Source organism: Camelus dromedarius, chromosome 10 (genome assembly GCF_036321535.1).
Source record: "Camelus dromedarius isolate mCamDro1 chromosome 10, mCamDro1.pat, whole genome shotgun sequence".
Classification (NCBI taxonomy): Eukaryota; Metazoa; Chordata; class Mammalia; order Artiodactyla; family Camelidae; genus Camelus; species Camelus dromedarius.
Genome location: NC_087445.1, coordinates 24,455,359 through 24,479,116, shown reverse-complemented (window position 1 = coordinate 24,479,116; position 23,758 = coordinate 24,455,359). Strand labels below are relative to the sequence as shown.

Here is a 23,758-nt window from a genome sequence, read left to right as displayed (position 1 = left end):
CTGTGTCTTCCCTTCAATGTTGCTGTGACCCTAAAACTGCTCAAAAAGATAAAATTTTATAAGTAAACATAGTGGGAAAGAAAATTGCTTTCTTTGTGGGTAGGAGAAGTTGGAGAAAGAGTCCTATCTTTCTGGAAATACCTCCCCACTCAACCACACCGGTACCTCTGGGGTGCCTCTTAAAAACTCTCAAGTTTACTCTGACTGTACTTTGAAAGGCACTGAGAAATCACTGGGAAAGAACGATTCAGATCTGTGTTCTTAGAAGGTCATTTCAACAGTTGCTTTCTGAATGGGTGGCTCTGGGGGCCAATGGATTCACTTCAGGTACTGAAGAGCTAAAGAACCCCAGAATTGAGAGAACTTCCCACTCCAAGATTGACATCTGCCGCTCTAAAAGGCTATGATTCCATTCTTTTCTAGCTCAGTTAGGGCTGGGGGTTTAAACACAGCATTGGACATTTTGCTATTTGTCCATTCTTCCATCTCCCAGGGTAAAGAGGTTGTTTTGTCAGGGAACTCTCATCGGCCAGAAGTCACTGGTAATGAGTCTGATAATTATCTTCCTGCCCCTGAGAAGCTATCCCTGCCCATTCTCTTCCCCACTTTCAATTCCAGTGTGTAGTTTCTTTTGGTTTCTGAGGAGGAGGGGTTGGGTTTTTTTTGAGACAATGTTAACTTTTCATTTAACTGCTGGGAACTGCAAGGAGTAGACAACAGAAGCAGAAAGTCGTGAAACAAAGGAAAGGAGGAAAAAAAGAGGGAAATGCTCTGCTCCTGAGGTTTGTTTGTTTTTTTTCTAAGGGAGGGAAAGAAAGATTTTTTTATTTCATAACAGAGAGCATTACGACGACGGAGCCACACACAATGAAAACCTTGTGTTTTATTAAAATGAAAACGTTCGCTCAAGGCCTCCATTACTCATTTCCGGATAGAATGGCACAACTTCAAGTCTGAAAAGACTCAAGTAGCTACAATCAAACTTTCCCTGGTAGCAGCTGATAACACAGCACTTTTCCAGAAATCCATTTTGTAGATTGTGGAGCTCAGCTCTTTCCAGGACTCTCAGAGGCTGAACTCTGCACAAAAGGGGCTGGCAGCACAGACAGCCGAGAACGCCTCTGGGGTACAAGAGTTTCTCCCACCATTTCAGGGTGAGAATGGGTGGATTCAGCAGGTTAGTAAAGACGTAACCGTCATTACGTGAAGGTTAACGTTTCGATACCTCCAGCCTCCCAAAGAGAAAAAGGACCAGGGCAAAGCTGCCCATAAGCCTACTCACCCAGCTCAGCCTCTCCATCACCCAGAAGGCCAGTGTTCGGAGACGTGGAGGTAGACATCAGGTTGCAAACAACAAACGCCATGCCAGTTCCTCATTTAAGCTGGAGAACAGGCACCTGGTCTTCATTAACACTGCTGCTGTAGTTAATGCGTTGCAGGTGTGAAAGTGTGTGGCTGAAATCTGACAAAACACCTGTCTTTTGTGGCACCATCAGATCTGCCTCGTGTGGGACACGACCCCCTCGGGTGTGCTTTCCTCTGCCTTGAAAGCCACAGTAAGCATTGTCCTGTAATTACAAAATCAGAGTCATCATTGCTGGGAAGAATTCCTTAACAAATTATACCTAATTAGTCTGAAATTACCTTTAATTCATGGTGAAACCATAGGCTTAACTGTGTTCTATAACACCTTCCTTTTTATCTTTATGCAAATATGATTATACACTATCAAACTGGCACCACCAGGCATAAAAAACAGCTGCAGTTAGTTCTTTGGTTACTAAATGGGAACTGGACGGGTGCCATTGATTATGTTTTCTGGAATGCTACATCAAAAAAATAATAATAATATCAGCCAGTTCCTTCCCTGCGAACTCCAGTCTTCTCTCCCACCCACAGGCTCCTAATTGAAAGCTGTGAGATTGAGCTCCCTTGCCCAACCCCCCACCTCCTCGCCACATGTTCTGCAGGCACGTGTGTACATCTTGCTGCCGCCCATCTTCTAGAATGTCGTTAAGTGTCAAAACATGTTCCATTTTACTTCGGATTTCGGCATCGTATTGTATGGCTTCTTCAGTTCCCATCATTCCCATCTCAGAGCTTCACATACCTTTTGATTCAATGCTCTTTGGTTCATGTCCTTTGGCTTCAGAGGTTACTTACATAGGTGGCATTGATCTAAAAGCTTTACCAATACTCCTTCTTTAATTCTTGCTACAAACTAGGCACTAGGACTACTATCACCCCATTTTGCAGATGAGGAAACTGAGGCATAGAAAGCTTAAATCTCTTGCATGAGATCAGAAAACCGGAAGAGGCAAAATCCAGATTCTCACCCAAGCCGCCTATCTCTAGTTCACCCTTATCCACTGTAATACGCATTCCCAATGATGCCTACGGTCTCTCTAATTGACCCTGATCATTTCCAATTCTCCTGTTACACATCAGAACAAAGCACTGTGGAAAACTTTTTCAAGTTATTTGGTATGTAAAGGTGTAAAAAGTATCATTCTACTGAAAGGAAAAATCGTGGCTAGCTCTTCACCTGGTTCCAACAGTGTGTATAGTTACTCTATTTCTTCCTCCACTTTCCATGAAAGGATCTGCAGAACCAAAGTCATGTTTACTGTTTCTATCAAAGTCAAACAATGCCGGGTGTTATCACTGGTGTATATATATATCTTTTAATTGGATCATATTTGGGTGACTTCTGCTGTAGTATGAAGGATTTTTGAGATGCTTTCTCAAATTAAGCCAGAGTCGAATTCTTTAGAAAGCAATTAAAAATATAAAATGCTTTTTTAGATTTTAAAGTCTGCCTTTTCTTCCTCCATTCTCTGGATAAATTCCTTAGAAAGCATGGACTTTCAGTCTTTCCCATCCTACAATGACAGCCCATGTTATTCCTGACTTCAACTCAACCTCAGATTCTCTGAAGATTGTTAACTTGAAAAAAGAAACCCAGACCACATCTAGGTTACCTTCCAAAGAGCTATGCTTTCCGAAGTAAAAAAGAGATTAATTTCTTGAACAATTTTCGGCACAGTATGCAAAGCCAAACATACCAGGCACAGACGCTGTACCAGGCACCTCTATAGGAGGTCCTGAATGTCCCCTGGAATGCAGTGGTGAACTGGTTAAAAAAAAATAATTGCAACAGGACTAGCAGTAAGGTTTTGGCTGAATACTACTTTTGTTCAGTATCAATCAATTAAAATAAAAGCATTTTTTTTGATGGTTGTTCAAAACAGATATCCAGACCCATCTGTGGCTATTTTATTTATGGCATCACTGTTCTTTGCCAACAACAAGTTGGCTAAAAATCAGATTTTAGAATCTTAATCAGAATCCAAATATTGTCTTCTTATTTAACGCCTCCATTCAAGTTCATGTTACCGCCATGCAGAAAATGGAATCTGCTTTTTGGAGGCTGACCCTAACTCCTGCACCATGGTAATCTACACAGCCAGCCCACAGCTGCGGGATGAGCTGTATTTCTTTACAGTATTTTTATTAGGCTGATTCCCACAAGTTCAAGAACACTGTAATTGGAGACACTTCAGAGTCACATTAGACTCAGCCCAATAAAATAAGAGAAGGAAACTAAACTCTTCTAACTCCTTTCCACGAAGTTTATAATTTTCAACTCATCTCAAAGCAGAAGATGTCCCTTTCCACGTCTTTCAAGTTTTGTAAACACTGCAAGTACTACTGGCTTCCTTTTAATCAGTAAGGGCCACCAGATCACGTTTATTATTCCTAATTATTAGATGCTTCACAAGGGGACATTATTGCTGACGATTTATATTAGTGATGACTTGGTCTGACTGGTCAGTGGTATAATCCCCACCTACTTTTTTCCCCACTCTTAAATGTTTATGATCATCCATAACCTTCACACTTTAGTGTGCATGTTCTTCCTCCAAAGAATTTTCTGTGACACTAGCTGAAAATTCAGAATTCCTAGAACTGTGGCTGGGTCTACTAGATGCTAAAATATCCTGCAGGAAAAGGGGGAAATTAGGCCCAACATGTGGATGTTTGAGCTGCATGAGGCTGAAAACATCTGGTTGCTTCCAAATATTTTTTTCCAATATTCAGAAACATCCACAGATTCTGCCTCTTGTAGTCAAAACATCCAGATGATTAACTGAATGCTTCTCTTTTCATCTGGATATTTGGCTACTAAATGTTCTTTGAGTCCTCTAGGTAAGAATAGCCATCTAGCTGTTTAACATACCATTACTACATGAAAATAAGGGGGGAAACACTCTTCTATTGCCCCAATGCAAATCTTAATAGTTTTTCAATATTTTTTTCAATAATTTCACCACTCTGAAATACAAATTACCTCCAGAATGAAAATCTTCCATTCAAAAAAAAAAATTATTCACAGCCCAGTATACCCTAAAATCTAAGAAGAAAATGTTCAAGTGTTGGTCTCAGAGAAAACAGTTTTCACACCTTACTAGAGTATTTTTTGCCATTAAAAGTCATTTTTGAAGCTCCCATCTCTGTATTCCTTTCTCAGGAATGCTCTTTTGACCCCTTCCAATTGCCCTGCAGCCAGAGACTGACAAAGCTAGTATAAGAGGTGGGTATATTAAAACATTTAACACTCTGGTTAGATGAAGTTAACTCAACATTGTGCTAATATGTAAACTAAAGATAATGCAATTTAAAACAAACAAAAAACAACAACAACAAAAAAAAAACAGCCTCTAACCCAGAAGTTGGTAGCCACACTAAAATATATGAACTCTTTCCTGAAGTTGTTTATAAACGTGTACATGAATATGCATCTTCAGGGGAAGAGGAAGGGTGCCTAGAGATTTCCTCAATCTTTCAAGGACTGTGTTTCAATGAGCACTTTCTCCTTAACGGGCAAATCTTCAATACTTTCTAAAATTATTTGGGAATTGGGAGAATAGATGCCACTGATTCTACCAAGTTTATTTCCACTGCTGGACTGTGTTGAAAGGTAACATGAAAAGAAATCAAAGATATCAAAGACTTAATTTGTAGTCACCAACAGCATTTACTCCCCTCTAGCCGTGGTTTGATAGACTGCAAGAAACTGTTACCCATTCAAGCTTGGAGTTTAGCTGAAGGAGTCAGAGTAATCTCCTGGAAGCAGATGGAAGGAAATATAACTGGGCCCCACAAGGGACTGGAACTAGGACCTGCAAAGCCTGGGGGGCCCAAGGGAGCCACTCTTCTCTTTCCTGTCCTTCAGAGCCAACATGGTCCTTCAGCTCTCTGACCTCTGCACTCTTCTTCATCTCCTCTCTCTGTGCCTTGGTTTCCTCACATATAATGTGCAGACAATGATAGCAGCTACCTTAAAGGATGGACATGCCTATGAAGTTCATCCTTATAGGGCGTTTAGAAGAATTCCTGTCACATGAAGAGCACACACTACATGGTATACATTATTGTTATTATCCATTATTCTCTTTGCAAACCAACTCTCCCGCTTGCTTGGTGCAAACGACTTCTAAATGGCCATGCTCCAATGACAGCCCCCAGATCCCTAGGTCTGTCTGTTTGTATGATCCTTGTTCTCATAGTTAACTGACTAGTAATTTCGAATCCCAATCTGAAATTCTCAGGAGATAGGGTCTAATGAGCCCAGTTTGGGGCAGGTGTGTACCTCTGGCCCCATCAGCTGTTGACTGACAAGAAGTGCCAAGGTGTCCACTCACTCATTCATAAGCTGCCTGGGCAAACATCTAGGGAGAGGAAAGTGAAGCAGGGAGAAAACAGAGGACATTCCTAATGCAGGTATCAAAATTTTATACTTTTTTGTCATGTCTTTTAGTCTAAAGTTAGAACATATAGTTGAGCACAAAGAAAAACTTTTTTTAAATCTCTAATCTCAGAAAAAAACAGATTTGTAACATTTTGGTATATATTTCTTCATACATTTATACATAGATTTATACTTTTTACAAATATAAAAGTACACTTCTGCACTTTGTCTGCAGTCATGTTTTTCCACTTAATAACATGCTGTGGACATTTTCCATGTTGCTAAGTATCTCTCTAAAATATTTTTCTTAATGGCAGGATAGGATTTGATTAAATAAATATAAAATATGATACAATAGCCTGCTTTGGAACATTTCAGTTATTTCAATTTTATAATGTATAACTGCTGCTCTAACATAGCTTCTTTTGCATTAACCATCTCGCACGTACCATTTTTATTTTTTTCTTTTCTCTTTTTTATCTCATCCAATTCCCCCTCTTCCCACCCGATGCTTCTAGAAACCACAAGTCTGATCTCTTTTTCTATGAGTTTGTTTTTGGAAGTATAATTGACCTACAACATAACATAGTGAGTCAATATTTCTATACATTTCAAAATAATCACCACTATAAGTCCAGCTACCATCTGTATTCTTTATTTTTAAGTAAACAAGAAATAAATGTATGCATGGACATCTTATTTTCTATTTCTATTTTTATTAGATTATCTAGGGGGTTGTCTATTTTTTTTTCAAAGAAACACCTCAGATTTATTTATCAATCTATCATTCATTTAGGTAGTCTTCAATGGGAGTCAAGCTGAGTCAGTTAAAGATAAAAGCCAAGAACATAGTAAGATTCAGAATATGATGAGGTTGTTGAGTATATTATTCTTTTTTAAATGAAATTAATGCTCTATTCTTCTGGTTCCATCAAGCTTTCTGAGACTGCAAAGTTACTCTGTAAGACAGAGAACTTCAAGGCTATGTCATCTACTCATTTATAGAGTACAAAGTTCAATATATGACTAATAAATTAGTATTGTCAATTACATTATTTGGACCTTTATTTGTTTATTTATTTATTTAGCCAGTCTGTTCCAGGTGTCAAGTTGAAAGGATAAGTCTAACAGAGATTCTTACTACTATTAGACGTGATCATTTCTCCTTGTTTTTTGACATTTTCTGCATTATTTATTTCAATGATATATTTAGAACCCATTGTAAATTCATTGCAGATTGAAATTTCAAATGCTTACATTGACTTTCCTTATCCTGTTTATTATTGGTTGACATAAATTCTTCTCAGTCATATACAAACACTGTTAACCCTGTTTTTTTGTGTCTGACTTGCTCAAGGTGTTGTTTCATTTATACTAATCAGAAATGATCAGTTTTGCTAAAAGAAGAATTTCCAAACAAGGTTAATCCTGACTCCTGTGAGAATATAGAAAGGAACACGAGTTAAAAATGTTATTTACCTCCGGAGGGAACCAGACAGATGTCAGAACCAGTTCAAAAGAGGATCTGAAGAACAGATACATTTATAGATCAGGAATATTGACATGAATGTGCAACCGGAGGCAAATGGTTTTTGGGGGAGGCATGAGGAGGTGGTTCAACTGATCAGGTCAGGACAGAATTTGCATGCTTTTCGACAAGAATTAATTTGCATTGCTATCAGTTACCTACAACTTACAGTTGTAAAATAACTCCAAGAAAATGAGAGGCTAGGATTAAATAACCCAAAGGGATGTGCTGTCTGGAGACAAGGCACAGTTTTCTTTTAAAGCACATGTTTCCCTACAAATTCTCTTCTGTCATTTTTGATGCTTTGCCTTCTTAATCCTCCTTTGATGTTTTATTTCCTTTCTATTGTATTCAAGTTATATTTCTCCCTCTCTCCCCTCTAGATAGTTCTGAGAAATTAACCTCCCACTTGTACATTTTCCAACTGTTTATAAAAATTTATTTTCCTCTAATTATTAACTTTAGATGGAAACAGATTCCCTAGGTGAGAAAATGACAACTTTCACTTCTTCCTACCACTTTTTGTGATACAATCCAGGATCTGAGGTCTAGTTTCTTGCTTTAAATTAGTTATTCTTTCTTTAAATATACACATTTTAAGAATGAATAACATTTTATTGTTTCCTTAATTTATCATTAATATTAATATTTTTATGATAACAGCCCTCATCTTTCTGTATTTCATTACTTCTCTATTTTTGAGTGTGTCTGTGTATTCATCTCTTAGTTGTTAGGAAACTTTGTGTACCCGTAATTTATGCCTTGTGAGTCACTGTATATCCAGTGAAGTGTTTCTGTTACTTTTGTATAGGAATAAAACTTAGCTATGGTATAGAAATCTTCTGTTACAATTTTTCCCCCTTTAAAATGCGTAGGAAATTATGTCATACTCTTGTGGTGTCTCTTCCTACAGAGGAAAATCAGACTGGATATTTTGGACTTTGTTGTTTGGTTTTTTTTTCCTCTGTGAAGGGCCTGTCTTTACTGCCTAGATACATGTCATATTGTTTTCTTTTTTCATCTTGAAGTTTAAGACTCTCATCAGAATACATCTATTTGTTGAGTTATTTTCATTAATATTTCCTGGGATTTACTGCATTTATTCAGTTTGCAAAGCCAGAACTGTGTTCACCAGCCCAGCCAAGTGTTGTGTTTTAATATTTCCTCCCTTCTATTTATTCTTACATCCCCTTCAGTAACACTCACTCTCTATAAGTAGGATCTCAGTAATATATCCTCCAAATTACTTACCTCATCTCTGATTGTCTGTATTTTTTTGTCCTTAACCTCTGAATTCTGGGAGCTTTTTATCAAGCATATATTCTACACCCTTGATTTAATTTATGATGGTGTTATTTCTACTCTTACTGCCTTTTTAAACACTGTTCTTAAATGTTGACTTTAAAAGTTATTTTTCCTTGTAACTCATTTTAAATTTCTGCTTGCCTCTCAAATCAGTTCCAATTTCAAGTCTGTTTATTATATTACCATCTCTTACAGATTTTATTTTATATAACCCATATTTTTCTAATAATTGCAAGAGCACAAAAGTTTATAATATATATTTCTCTTTTCTTTAATATTTTTTTAAAATATCCTTTTCTGAATGTACAAATGATCCTGGTTGTGTGTGTGTGTGTAGTGTGTATTCAAAAAGCTGAAACCATAATGGAATACTACTCAGCCATAAAAAAGAATGCAATAATGCCATTTACAGCAATACGTATGGACCCAAAGATTATCATTCTAAGTGAAGTAAATCAAAGACAAATATCATATGATATCACTTATGTGGAGTCTAAAAAAATGATACAAATGAACTTAATTTACAAAACAGAAACAGACTCACAGATAAAGAAAACAAACTTATGGTTACCAAAAGGAAGGGAGTGTGGGAGGGATAAATTAAGAGTTCAGGATTTGTAGATAATACCCACCATACATGAAATAGATAAATAACAAGTTCCTATTGTATAGCAGAGGGAACTATATTTAATATCTTATAATAACCTATAATGGAAAAGAATAAGAAGAAGAATATTTAAGTGTATATGTGTGTGTGTGTGTGTGTGTGTGTGTGTGTGTGTGTGTGTGTGTGTGTGTTATATAACTAACTCACTATGCTGTAAACCAGAAACTAACATAACATTGTAAATCAACTATAATTTGCTTAAAAAAAAAAAAAAAGCAAAATCTAAGACTGGAGAAAAAGAACAAAATGAACCAGTAAGTAAATTTTGTATCCCACAACCTTAGACTCTCATAAATTGATTATTGCAGGTACTCATAAAAAGAGAATTGTAAGGTAAAGCTTAAAACAAAAGAAATGGTTGAAAATCTACCAGAGATGTCTTCTGACACTCCATGTATCCGGCCAAGAACCTTATCTTACCCTAGAGGACCCTCCCTGGGGAGACTATGCCCCTGGAGAGACAAAGCCAGTGAGAATTCAGAGTCAGAGCCTTCAGGCATGGCTGAAGGTGAAGTTGAGATAGCATTCTGAAAATGGGATTGAAGAGCCAAGCAAACAATACATGTTGAGCAATAAGACTGCCAATACCCAGGCAAGAAATTGCAGGCTTCCTCCTAGAAATGGTTCCTCCAAAAGGCCTTCAGATAATAACATTCAGAGGCCACCAGACCATAGGCTCTGCCCCTGCACCCAAGAATTCTAATCTTCATTTTAAATATGAACATACAACCAAAGTTCACCACACATTTGAGAATAGCTTCTAACCGTAAAGACAGTCCAAAATAAACAAAATAAAATTGAAGGAAAACAAAGTCAATGCAGCAGAAAAAAAGTTTTAAAATTTAAGAAAAAATAGTATTATTAGTCTGAAAGTAATCAGATAAGATTTTTGCATCATGAAATAAAAACATACTGGCATTTTAGTAAGGAACTTTCAGAGAACAATAAACTAAAAATGTAAAAGAAGGGAAGATAAGTGAGGAAATCTCCAGAAAGCAAAGCAAACACATGAAAAAATACAGAAATTAGGAAGGCGAAAAATTAATAAAATCAAAGAAGGGATCCCAGGGGTCCAACATCAAAATAATAGGAATTCCAGAAGGAGGAAAAGTCTAAAATAATGAAGAACAAGAATAAGCAAAGAAATAATATGATAAAATATGCCATCTCTAAAGAAAAAGGGTTTCTAGATTATGAAAGTCCAAGTGTCCCATAAAGAATAAAGGCACTACATGGAATATCTTTGTGAAATTTCAGAATACCAGGGATAAAGAGAATAGTATAAAGGTTCCCCCTCCTCCCAAAAACAAGGAGAAAGATGGCAAGTGAGAATGGCATTTGGCTTAGCAACATCCAGAGCTAAAACAGTAAAGGAGCAAGGTCTTCCAAATTCTGTCAGCAATAACTTCCAAGTCAAAATCCTAATTCCAGCCAAATTACAAATCAAATGTTAAAGCCAAAAAAGGATAGTTTCAGGCTGTCAAGGTCTCCAAAAAATGCTCCTTGCAGGAAGCCACTGGTTGATGTGCTCCATCAAAACACAGGAGTACACCATGAAAGGGGGAAACATGGGAGTCAGGAAACTGGAGACCCCATACAGTTAGAGACTAAGGGAAATCCAGGAAAATGGTAGAGGGAGATCCCTGGATGACAACTGTGCAGGGGCCAAGATGGGTTGGGGGCAGGAGAACAGAGTGCCCAGGAGCTCTGTGCCAAGATTGTTTGACTGTGATAAGGAGATTTACTTTAATCTGGAGAACTGAGTGACAAATTAGTTATACATACACAGATCCTAAGCAAACAAACCAAAAACAAAAAAGAAAGGCAATTACTAATTCCAGCCAAAACAAAAAGTTGTACAAGAAAGGAAATGATACAAATGATACAAATGAAATGATACAAAAGTGGCTCAACTGTGAACACCATTTACATACTCATAGTAATGTAAATACTGGTTAATAAAATGTTGATAGGATTACAGTGAAATTTGTGGGGGAAAGAACTTACTTCCTATAATAGGAAATAACATCTAAACCTCAAAAATGAACAGTGTAATGTGTTGGTTACATTTGAAATACTAAGAGTTAACAAACAAGGGCCTTAGAGAAATGAGAATTGGCAAGGCAGAAAAGGAAACTTGAATTATAAGTCTTTAAAGTACTACTAAATATATTATTTAGATAAAAATTTAAATTTACAATAAAGGAAAGTTAAAAGAAACACAAAATATTTAAGATTCAGATTATTTCAACTATATGATCATTTCTTCATGATTCAGAATTATTTACAGGATCCATTTTTTTTTCCTAGTTTCTCATTTTGAAATAGCAAAAAGCCTATTCAGGTTTGGTATTTCCCTCTGAAACAGAGTGGGAGATTCTTCTTGGCTTTTGGTTGGCGTGTACCTTTGCAACTTCAAGGTGATGGGCCTGAAGGTCATCGGAAGAAAGATGAGGTCTGGAAATCCTGGCAGGGTAAGGGGAAGGGACTTCAACACAGGATTTTCTTCCACATTCCTAGGAAAGCTGCTCTTCCAAGATTAGACCAGCTGTGAGGCTAGATCCTTCCAGGAGCAAAAATGATCCCCCGATGGTTCAAGGAGAGTTCCTTTACTGTCCTTGTCAGCCCTCTGCTTCCAGTGTCCTGAAGTTTCCAGGCCCAGCCCTCACAAGCAACTCCCCACCACATCAGGAAAGGAACGTGCTCTCTCAGGAAGCTGTTTCTCTAGAACTACTACTGCCAAAACTGGCATTTTGATGTAACTGCCCACATCCATGAATCTGCAAGTCAGATTTCTCCGTGAAGCTCTCTGCTACATCAGTTAAGATCACTGCAGCCTCAGGAAATGACCTTTCCAGAGCTACTGCCACCACTGCTTCTAGAGGCTTCTGCTCAGTTCATCCAGCCACCCAAAACTCTCACCTCAATTCTGCTGACAGTGGGTGGGGAAGAGGCTCCAACTGCTGCTTTCTCCATCACCCCACACCCTTTTCTGTCTCCAGACAGGTTTCTCCAAGTTCTACAGTTGTCCCTAAGGTCCAAGATTTCTCCTTTCTTCTCTCAAAACCACAAAACTCCCTTGCAGATAGTATTGTACCTTAGAGGATCCTTTTTTTTTTTTTTTTTTTGACTTTCATTAAATCCTGTAGGAATTTCTCAAGATTTCTGGCATTTGAATAGCTCTATTTCCCAGCCATAAGTGCTGAGGAACATTTTGTTTTTCATATTTTTTAATTCAAATGTTAAATAATTTAAATATTAATGTCCACATAAATTAGGAGACAGTAAGTATCGGTTAGGATTAGATTCAGTTGTGTTACTGAAAACCCAAAACAAGGTTACTTAAACAAGATAAAAGCTGGTTCCTCCCCCACATGAAGAAGTCAGGAAGTGGGCATGTGAGCTGATATGATACCTCCTTTTATCCCATTGCTCTGCCATCATCCCTAGGAAGTGATGCTTCCACGCATGATCCAAAATGGCTGCTAGGACTCCACCCATCAAAATCTGTGTTCCAGGCAGGAGAACGGAGGAAGAAGCAAGGAACTACGTGAATATCCCCTTTAAAGTACACCTTCTAAGGCAGCATCCAATTCTGCTTACATCTCATTGGCCTGAGTTTACCCTTGTAGCTTCACTGGGCTTCCAGAGAAGCTAGAAACATTGGAGTTACAAAAAAATCCTTTAGAAATTTAATGAAAAACAGTGGTTCTAAGAGAGTTAAGTATATACTACAAAAAATTACTTAAAAAAAAAGACATAAATTTGTGGCCCTCTGGTACTCACAGGCTTTGCTCTATCATGAGAATAAACCACAGAATAAAATCAGATAATATAAAGAGAAGCAGTAAGGAGAAGGGATGGAAAACATGCTGTTTCCACAAGAAAACTAGGCTTTCATTCTCGGGGTCTCTCCATAACTGAATTTGGGTACATTCACACAAGAACAAAATGGAAACTCCCAAATAAGTGTAACATCAGAATAAGCAATCATAGTTTGGTCAATATATATTTAGATTAGCATATTACATAATTTCTGTCAAGCCCAATTCTCAATATTATAATTTCTTACAACTTAATACCTCCCAGGCCTAAGCAAAAATCCTAGCACAAGTAGAAGCCTAGTAAATATACATTAACTGAAGAGTTGAGTAAATGGAAATTTTATATATATATATAGGTCTACTGACATCATGACTTTAATAAAGTGTACTACCATGTGCTAGTTATCAAATGTTTATGAAGCTTCTATTATATGCAGAGTACAGTAATGGGTAATAACAAAATATAAGGAAATAGAATACATGGTTAATGCTATTCTGGATCTTAAAACTGGGTCGCCTGTCCAGCACTTTAAAACCAATGTCTGGTGGCAAATATTATCATTAGTCCTATCTTCTACCACCAGATCTGTGAGACGAGTGCAACAGCCAGCCATGAAATGATTCATTTATATATCAGAAATAAAGAAGGTACAAAACATGTAAATTCTGTTTACTAATCTCTGGTCACTTTGGATCAAAGTCCATAGATTCTGATCAATTTGAATTTCATAGCATAACCTATCTATGATGATCTTTTGATGCTGCACACAGATGTGAGAACTTTTCTTACTATGATTATGCTCTCAGCATCACAAGATGTTTACAGTGGTTATCAATGAAAGCAAATGATTACATTTCACAACATAGGTTAAATGTATCTCTAAAGAAAGTCTTCTCCGTCCCTTCATTTATACTTCCTCGCATTCTTGCCACAGTGCCTAGCTCTTCACTGATCCTGACAACACCCTAGTGAGCCCAGGGCTTGAACTTCATCTTGGACCATCATCACTTCAGATCTGTGATGGACCTTATACAGTCACAATCTCCTTTCTGCCAACTGAGCGAGCTAGAGGACAAAGTTAGGAACTGAGACACTAGAACCAAAGAGCGAGGAAGCCTTAGTCATCAGCCTTTTCACATGTGGCCAGGATGAGCAGCACCTTTGTCTGACTCATACGCCAACCCAAGTGCAACATATGGGTCAACCACATTCTAGAAATGGTTTCTGTGACTCCTGCAGCCTGATACTTTGATTGCATTGTGGTTGCTTTAAAAGCCCTAATGCAGACTCTGTGGATTCTTCTCTTTACTATGTGGTTTGAAGCCAGGCAGAGGGGAGGAGACATTGGAAAGAAAAATTGCCCAGTGCACCATGACAGCTGTATAATTAGGCAAGGCAGGCCAGTGCTTAGGGCATTTGTCATTCAGCAATTGTTCACACTTTGGGTTCTATAGCCAGGTGCTTTGAACAATGAGGTGATAATAATGTCTTCATGTGACCTGAGCCCAGAGAACATTCAAGCTCCAATAAGCCAGGTGGAAACGCTGGTGGAGTAACACGAGGACTGTGTTATTTTCTTAATGTTCACCAACTTGCCATAAAGATGGAATGGGGTTTGGAAGAAACTTTTGAATATTACTTAAAAAAAAAATTCTTAGATTTAAAAAAAAGTTTTTTCTGTATAACACAGAGAATTATGTTCAATATCTTTGAATAACCTTCAACGAAAAAGAATATGAAAACAAAGATATGTATGTCTATGCATGACTGGTACATTGTGCTATACAACAGAAACTGACACATCGTAACTGACTATATTTCAATAAATATATATATATATATTTTATATATATATATATATTTAACAACAGAAGAGCTCAAGGAGAGATCTGTGAATTTTTGTCTCTGAAATATGGTGTTCAAGATGTGAGTCTTTTGTGAAAAGATGGATTTAATGTCACATAATAGGAGAGGGGCTGAAAGGCAGAGTCGGCGTAAGAGTTCATGAAGCTGTCTTAGACTGTTCCAACTTCCATTACCCAAAGGAGAATCAGTCACTCCCATTTCTAAAGAGATGAGGTATCATAACTTACGGCTATTTTGTTAAATTGTTAAATACTATCAAAAATGTTGATTTCTAACCCATGCTTCATTCCTCTTCTGGCTGTACATAGAGATGGCAGGAAAAGGTAAAAGGCATCACACTGCTTCCTTAAGCCTTCTGCCTCCACCCTGCCCCTCCCCCACGACTTTTCCTGCTTCTGACTCTGTATTAGTCCCTCCTGAGCCTCTGTCTCCTGGGACACTCTGTACAGAAAATTCATTCCCTCAGTTTTTCAGAGTGAACATTCAGTGAATTCACTGTATCGCCTTTTGGACTTATTTTCAATTTGTTTCTTTTAATGACTCTACCTTTGCATGGCCCATTGGTTGGAATTAAGGTCATTTTTCTCTCGTTTTTCTTTTTTTACTTTCAGGGTCCCTCATCACACATTCCTGCTCTGGACTTTACTGGGTATCTCGTAGTAATGCCATATTTAATAATGTCTATAGATCAACTGCAAGGTAATCTTTTAGGCTCTTAACCTGCAATGGACTTCTATACTGAGAATGAACCCAGTTCACCGTCTTCTCTAAAAGTTGTCCTTTCTCCACTCTCAGTGGTAAGATCACATAGCCTTTATTTTTTACTCCATAACCCCTCCCTCCCTTATCCCCCATCCACCGCAGGGCTGATGGGCATGGTATCCAAGGCTGTCAACCAGATTCTCTCCCCAGGGAATTTGGAAGGAAACAGAGGATGCTGGAAAATGAGATGGGATCTGGAATTTGGGGTGAGCTGTGGGGCAGCCAGGTGCATAAAGAAGCAGAAATAGCAGGTTTACTAAGAGAAACGAGGAAGGGTGAACAGAGAATATGATACAAGAGGCACGTGGCCTCAGAAAGAGAAAGGAAAGCCCAGAGGACCGCTGACCTGCCTTCCAGTCTCCCCCCCCAGGTCCTCCAGGAACAGTTTTCCTACACTTAGGCTTTGGGAGATTCCCCTCTGATCTAGTCATCATTTCTAAGGTTTTATTAATTCAACTTAAGCTAATTTGAAATGGGATTCTGTTGCTTCTTTTGAAATGGAGGTGAAACCTTTATTATTTGAAAATTTCCAAAGAGGAAATTGTCTTTCTTTTGGAAAATACCTTGATGAACTGCTTGGGTTAGAAGGTAAGAACCAAGGACATTGTGGTGGTAAGGCAACAAAGGAGAGTGCTTAATTTCTCTGCACGAACAGGTTTTTTTTTTTTCCTTCTGAAGGAGAGGAGATAAAGAGAAGGAACAAGTAGAGGAAAGAATAAAAACACTAAGATAGCACAAGGCTGAAAGACTTCACAGAGCGCATGGAAAAGGTGGTGGAGGTTGTAAGCCATTTTCCGCATGATCACGTCTAATGTTCAAAATTCTTGCTGCAGCAATGCAAACCCTCTCCTTATCCACATCCCCCACTCCTATCTTCTGCATCTATGTATGCTTTGTCTGTGAATTTTTGTAGGGATTGAGCAATGGTCTGTTCACATCTATTTGGGTCTTTTTTATTTATTTTATTGAAGTATAGTTGATTTACAATGTTGTGTTAGTTTCTGGTGTACAGCATAGTGATTCAGCTATATATATATGTACTCTTTTTCATTATAGGCTATAATGAATATAGTTCCCTTTGCCATACAGTAGGACCCTGTTATTTATCTAGTTTATATATTACATCTGTTTGTTGTGATATGGAATTTACTGTGAGGTACCAGAAGCCCAAGTATAGAGGTAAACATGACCTCTTGGTCTAACCTTTTAACTTCTACAAACTGTACAACAGGATTAAAGACCATCTTATTAGAACCCAGTGAACCCTGTCTCATGTGTGCAACCCCAAAGGACCTTGACTCTGATATGGCCTCTCTGCCTATAAATTCACTTGACCGCAAACCTATTAAGCATTTCTATATTTGATTCGAGTCTTCATAGATATGTAAATCTAAATTGAATCTAAAAGCAACACTCCACTTGCAAAGGCTTTTGAGGTCTTCAGGTATAATGTGCTAGAGAAGAAAACAAGATGAGGACTGCAGTTGAAACAATACACTCAATGGCTCCATGAACTTGGAACCAAGATACATTAGAATGAAGATTTTATTTTTTTAAAAAAGAATTTTTGTTTTGCTTTCCAAAAAGATTCACAATAGCTTTCCTTTAAGCAACAAACTTATCTAATGCATTTAAAATATGATTTTATTTTGCACAATTGATTTACAAGTAACTTTACAGGAATCCATCTATTGACTAAGGAAAGGTATATCTTTTATGCAAAGTACTATACTTAAGTACATTAAGGAATAATCCCAGTCCATTATTTCTTAGCCTATCTAGTGGTTATTTGTGTTTGTTTTGTTTTATAGCTTTCCCCCTCTTTGACTTACATTTATGAGACAACTGAGATGATGTGAAATGGTTTATATTTTTATGAGCAAAAGGAACCGCACCAACCACAACTAGCAGAACACTGCCACAACTGAATCATGCAGGTCTCCCCAGTGGAATGAAAATTAAAAGGGTATTTTGGCCCTATTTTCACTTCTGATGGTGAAGTCATGCCTTAAGGATGTCTACTGGACCATTCAATTATAAATACAAAGTTGTGGTTGCACCTACAGTTGTTACCAACATAACTTGAAACCAATTTAAATGAATTAAATTTCAGTTAAGCTTTTGGGGGTTCCTTTGTGGTTATATGCTGGCAACTGATATGACCCTAATTAATCAGCCAGAATAACAAAGAATGGCCTAATTCCTTTCCTCCATGACTCCGTGAGAAGCTATCACGAGAGTATTGAGTTGGAATTTAGATGTGCCCACTTTTCCTAAAATAAAGGTGAAGCTCAAGGTCATGTCATATTTACTTCCAGTTACCTAAAGCGATACACAAACATATTTAATGGATTCATGAAAGATAAACCCATCACTAGCACTACCCTAACTTGCCTACACACAGACACACACACATCCGACCTCTGTTTATCAGAAGGTGCAAATTGGCAGCATGTGAGCCAAACCTAACCCACAAATGAGCCTCATTTGGCCTGTATGCAACCAACCACATTGTTATAGAAGTCTTGGAATTAATGTTTGAAAATTACAAGATGCCATACAGAAATTCACATTTCTAGCTCTCTTAAGATATATACATATATCGTATATACATGTGTGAAGATACATATATATTTCAACACTTGGTTGGAATTCCACATGGCAATAATCCGCTGGAGCTGAGATGCAAAGTCCCCTGTGGGCTCTCTTGGCTTTGCCACAGTCCCTACCACACTCCATTATATTTCATCCAGCCCACATGGCACACTTAGCATCCTAGCCTCTACAGGCATTTGAGTTTGCAAATTCTGTCCCCTCAGTATTTCCCTCTCATGTGCCTTCTATAAAACACTTTCTCTTTGAATGCACTAAAAGCTACGCTGCTTCAGGCAGAACCTCAGGAAATCTGAGTCCCTGTTTTTACTTTCTACACTTCTAGAAATTCAAAAGATATCCTTATACATAACTATAAGCCTTAAAACACAGGTGTGAGGCACTTAACAATGACACAGGTTCTAACCATAAACATATTTAGGCATTTTTTTTTTTTTTTGCAATACAAGTTTTCATCTACCTAAATGATTTTAACCCAATTGATTAAAAAAATTGCTTAAAATGATTCTCTTTTGGAAACTAACATTGAAGTAGAAAAAGAAAACACTGTACATATAACTTAGTGTATAATTTGAAAAGTATCGGGCTTTTTTGTGTGTAACAAAAGGTAAAAACATTGACTGAAAATAGGTAAGAGAAGCTCTGTATTTACAAGAGCGCTGGCTATGTTTGGGAAGTGAAGGCAATTATTTTTAGGAAAAACTCAATGTAATCAAATGTTGGATACCATCAGGGATGCTAAGGTGTCATAGCTATATACTTACAGCTGTAAAACACCTTTACTCTTGAAACTCCCCGATTCAAAATAATAATTTTGCTATTGTGCCTCTGAAATGTATAATCCCCACTCCTCTCGTTTCCCATTGAAGCAACTGTTCTATGATGCATGCTTTCCAGGGAGTTCTCCCATTGCTCTCTGGCAAAACACACTGTATTGGAGGATATGGTTTGCATCACAAAAATGTTATTTTTACTCCAATCAGGGGTTGTAATATTTTATATTGAAATTTCTCTGGTATATTTAAAGTATGCCTCACTGAGGAAATTTTATTTTTATATAACTTTTTAGGTTGTTATGTACTTAGAAAAGGACAACTAAATGACAACACAATCTGAGGAGCTCCAAGCCCCCTGGAAACCATCTCCTTTGTTCTCATCAGACGCATGATGAAATGCACCATTATTATCCTGTTTCAAACAAGAGAAGTAAGAGCCTAAGTCATTTACTCGGTTCCTATGGTAAGTTAACGAAAGAAACAGTCTCTAGACTAAAGGCAAATAGTCTACCTAGTTCTCAGTCTTGCTTACCTACAGGTCTAAAACTTTGTGAAGCATTTTGAACTAAATTTTTCTGTGAGGAAGGGCTACAACTGGTGGTCCCATAGACTAGTGAAAAAAAGAGCACTGACAATATCTTAGCTTGAAATGAAATCCAGCTGTGTGAGTTTAATCTCTTGAAGTCTCAGTATTCCCAGCTATAAAATGGGTGTGAAGATCCTTTCTCATTAGTTTTGCCAAGACAAGTAAGATGAGGTACCCATTAAATCTCTTTGCTATAGCAGACTAACCTTACTCTGAGTAGCTAGTTACCTACTATTCAGTAGTCAGTCACCCTAACTAACTCACTAATTCTCAAACATGAGCATGCATCAGGATTCGGAGGGCGTTTTAAACTACACATTACTGGGGTCTATCTCCAGAGTTTCTGATTCAAATTGTAGCTAAATCACACTAAATATAATGCTTGACACAATAGGCCCTCAAAAAAGTCATTCATTATTTCATTGTTTATTCAAATCTCATGGACAAATACAAAATGACTTACAGGTCTTCAAAAGAAATTCTAATAAAAGTACAATAAAACAGAAATATTATATATGCTTTAGTTCCTATTTTATTCAGTAAAACACGGATTTGGCAGAATGCTAAGTTATTACCTGTCCAAAGCAATATGCCAACTTCACCACTGTTTTATAATTCTTGATTCTATAGGTAATTCTGTGATTCCCCAATTCAACGGAACTCGTGATAGATAGGTCCACCTATTTCACTGAATATAGTTCTTTGATATAGATGATACTTGATTGCTTTTATATTACATGAGTGCATGAATAACTCTGGCATTCAGAAATGATAATACTCTCCTCTCCTAGATCAAATCAGAATGCAGTGTGCATTAAAATGAGTTAAAAAGAAAGAAAACCTGCCTGTCTCAAGTTAAAGTAAAGCATGACTAATGCACTGGAGGAACTGTTCAACAACAGTTCATCCTCATAAAAATATTACCTCTGTCACCACGCCAAGGTTAGTGCCGGGTTAGGTTATCTGCAATTCAAGTGCCAGATGTACGTGTGCACGTGTGTGTGCCTGCATGTGGGTGTGTGCCTATATGTGAACTCCCCCTCTAGAGAGACAGACACTCCCAGCCATGACTTCACACCAAGTTTTCCTTACAGAGAGTGGTGTTCAGTACTGAGTAATTCTGTACCCTCTTCGTTCTTTCCGCATCTTCTCTTGACACTCTTTGTTGAGAGAGCTACTGTTTTTCTCCAACCCGCTAGCTTTTCAGTAAGTTTCCTGTTGTGCATTGGGACAGCAGCGCTCATGGAAAATTGCTTTGCCTAGGTGATCTGAGCCAGTTCCCTCCCACCTTTTTTTTTTTTTTTTTTTAATAATTTAGAGACAAGTAACAAAGTGCTTACAGGGCAAGAATTTACTCCAAAAGACTTCAAACCATTTTCTAACATTTTACAGTCTAATCCCAGCTTCAATTTCCTAACTGATGCTCAAAGCAGAAGAGGTACATGGAGGTGTGCACTTGAAAAGACACTTAGAGCCTTTCATTTTAAGATTTCACAAACATTAATCAACGTACTCAAATTGCCCTAAAATTATATGGAGGACTAGTATAGTATACTCTACAAAGAATTTGGGGAATTAGAGCCAAGAACAGTTCAGTAACCAGTGGTGGAGATAACAAAGACAGACCAGAATTTTCACAGGAGCCTATTACTTGTAAGAAAACTTTGAGGGCAACTAGTTCATTTTCCAGCCTCCAGACAGGGCTCTATCAAAAAGTAACAGTATTGAAAACTATGTTGGCCCCCGTGTCAAATTTTCTGATCGATGATGCTTCAGCAAAATGACAACCATCTCAGCGAGCACATAGGTACTATCTTAAGAACTTTACATGCATTAATACATTAAAGCCTCCTAACAGACCTGTGACTTGAGACTCAGAGAGGTAACAAACTTGCCAAAGGTCACATAGCTTGTGAGTGGCAAAGGCAGGATTTGAATACAAGCCTTGTAGGTCAAGAGACTCACAGTGGAAGCTCCTTCCCAAACTGCATCATGGGAAAAAATAGTGAAAGACATTTAACATAAGCCTAAAGCCTTGATCACTTCTCTCTTTACTTGATTGGTGATCAAATTCCTTTCTAGTCTCCTGGGGAGGTAGCCGAGAAGCAGCTGACACAAACTTTACCAACTAGCAAAATCAGCTGTGATCCTGCCAGGTGACTAGTTAGCCTTTTAACCTCGTTATCTTAGGGCCTAAATTAGGGCAAGGGGCTAGGGGTCACCAGGCCTCCCCGCCACTGCCTTCACACACCCCCTTCCAGATCTCACAGTTCCGGTGGCCCAGGAGCAAAGACAGCCACCAAGAAGGGAAAAAACCTTTGAACTTTATGTTCCTCCAACCAAAACTCCATCTCCCTAGGGTGATGGCTCCAAAGTATGATCTGAAAACTCAAACTTCAATTCTTCCAAATACCAGAAAATTCTTTCCTTAGTTTTGAATGAGGAAGGTGTTGTGTCAGCAACACAATGAAAAAAACAAAGAACAAAATTGGCGCTGAGTCCCATCATTCACACCCTCTGAGACCACCTGCACAGCTCAGGGTACCCAGAGACCTAATACTGCACTCAGGCTGAGCCTTTTGCACAGGAGTCATCCTAGAAATCACTATTCCTCTTACATTTATTCCACGTATATTTCTATTGACAGCCTAGGCCAGGCTGATGCTTAGATGGTTCAGATCTAATACTCATCCTTGAGGTGTTCTGCGTTTATTCCTCTCTGTGCCTCGTTTTCTTCCAACCGGAAACAATAACCATCCTCCAGTCCTTCCCAAAGATGCCACGCAGATTTCTGAGATATGAAAAACGTGGGAAGGAAAGTTTTTGCAAAGCCCGGATCCTTAGAAAAGCAAACGTCGCTGCCACAGTCCACAACACACACCCCAGCATCATTCCCTGCCAAGGAGCCGGCCAAGACACAGACTCAGCAGGAGCGCCAGTGTCTCCAGCTAATGGCCCGCTTTAATTCCTCTCTTCCCTGAACACTTTTAAACCTTTTTTTTTTTCTGGAGCCAACCCAAGCTCGGCAGAATTTCCAGATCCGTGGAAGTGCAGCATGCAGGCAGCCCATTTCCTGACAACACTGCAAAGCTTCAGGGAACACATTTTGTTATTTCCACATTTATGAGTCAAGCTGAAGCCCGGAGCCTGACTCCTGACCAGGCCTTCCCCCACCTGGGAACGCTGCGGGGCTGGAGGGAGGGGAGGGGCGGCAGGGGGAGGGGGGTGTGGAGACTGGCCCTGACAAAGGAAGGAGCATGCGCAGAAAAGTTAATAAAAATCAATCTTCCGATGGCTGCTTGGACAGAAACACTGGAATCCAAGGGGTCTCTAAAAGGGACTGAGGTGTGAAGATCATTTTCTGAGCCCAATTCAGCATTCTTCCCATGATACTGTTCTGGCATTGGTGCAAAGAAAGCAAACTTCTGAGAAATGGGGTTCAAACCAAAGGGCAGATTCTCTAAATAAACTTTCTTTCTTAAAGCAACCTGAAAAATGAGGCAAAGGGAGTATACAGTATTTCCACAATAATAAAAAACGCTCAGCACTTAATATATATACAATATTGCACTAGGCCCTGGTGGATGGTACAAATAAAATGTAACCAGGGAACTAATTATTTTTGAACAACTATAAGGTGTCAGACATTGTGTTAGCTATACCAGAAAGGCCAAGACAGGTAAGACTCAGCTCCAGCCCTTGGATGAATTTTTAATCTCGTTTCAGAGAAATCGTAGGGAAAAGAAAGCTAGCCATGTTGACTGATGGTATTTAAGAAGAAGAAGTTCTTAGATCTTTTTTCTATTTTCTTACGCTGTATTGTTAATTGAAGTGTTTTCTTGTCAAGAAAAGGAAAACGTCCTTTTGTTGACAAGATAATTAGGAAGGAAGGAGCCCACCCATTTTTAAACTGTAACTAAAATCTTTAAATGGAGGAAACAACATTTTACAAGGTGAGCCAAGAACAAAATTGGAACTAACAGCGTACCAGGCCCTGTTGAACGTAACTGTGACAATATGGCTGGTGCCGCCACATGCGCAGAAGCTGGTAGTTGTTATTAACATGAAGCACACTGTC

The 23,758-nt window shown here is 38.3% G+C and overlaps 1 long non-coding RNA gene across 2 annotated transcripts in view; it reads right to left on the bottom strand.

Moving 5' to 3' along the window:
- The window catches only part of LOC116152626 (uncharacterized), a 256,324-nt gene that overhangs the window by 167,852 nt on the left and 64,714 nt on the right, over window positions 1-23,758 (bottom strand). For both annotated transcript variants that reach the window (XR_010382867.1, XR_010382868.1), the window contains exon 2: window positions 1,283-1,568. This is a non-coding gene — a long non-coding RNA (uncharacterized LOC116152626). The remainder of the gene's footprint in view (window positions 1-1,282; window positions 1,569-23,758) is intronic.